The sequence below is a fragment of the Notolepis coatsorum genome (assembly GCF_963971535.1).
Source record: "Notolepis coatsorum genome assembly, contig: SCAFFOLD_2192, whole genome shotgun sequence".
In the NCBI taxonomy this organism is placed as follows: Eukaryota; Metazoa; Chordata; class Actinopteri; order Aulopiformes; family Paralepididae; genus Notolepis; species Notolepis coatsorum.
This window is the reverse complement of record NW_028171326.1, coordinates 22501-22938: the sequence shown is the minus strand read 5'-3', so window position 1 is coordinate 22938 and position 438 is coordinate 22501.

The following is a 438-nucleotide window of genomic DNA, read 5'->3' as shown; positions in this document are numbered from 1 at the left end:
CAGATAGCTATACAGATAGCTGAACAGATAGCTATACAGATAGATAAACAGATAGCTATACAGATAGCTAAACAGATAGCTATACAGATAGATAAACAGATAGCTATACAGATAGATAAACAGATAGCTATACAGATAGATAAACAGATAGCTATACAGATAGCTATACAGATAGCTATACAGATAGCTATACAGATAGCTAAACAGATAGCTATACAGATAGATAAACAGATAGCTATACAGATAGCTAAACAGATAGCTATACAGATAGATAAACAGATAGCTATACAGATAGATAAACAGATAGCTATACAGATAGATAAACAGATAGCTATACAGATAGCTATACAGATAGCTATACAGATAGATAAACAGATAGCTATACAGATAGCTATACAGATAGCTAGCACAGGGGACAGGAACCAGTGCTGAGACACA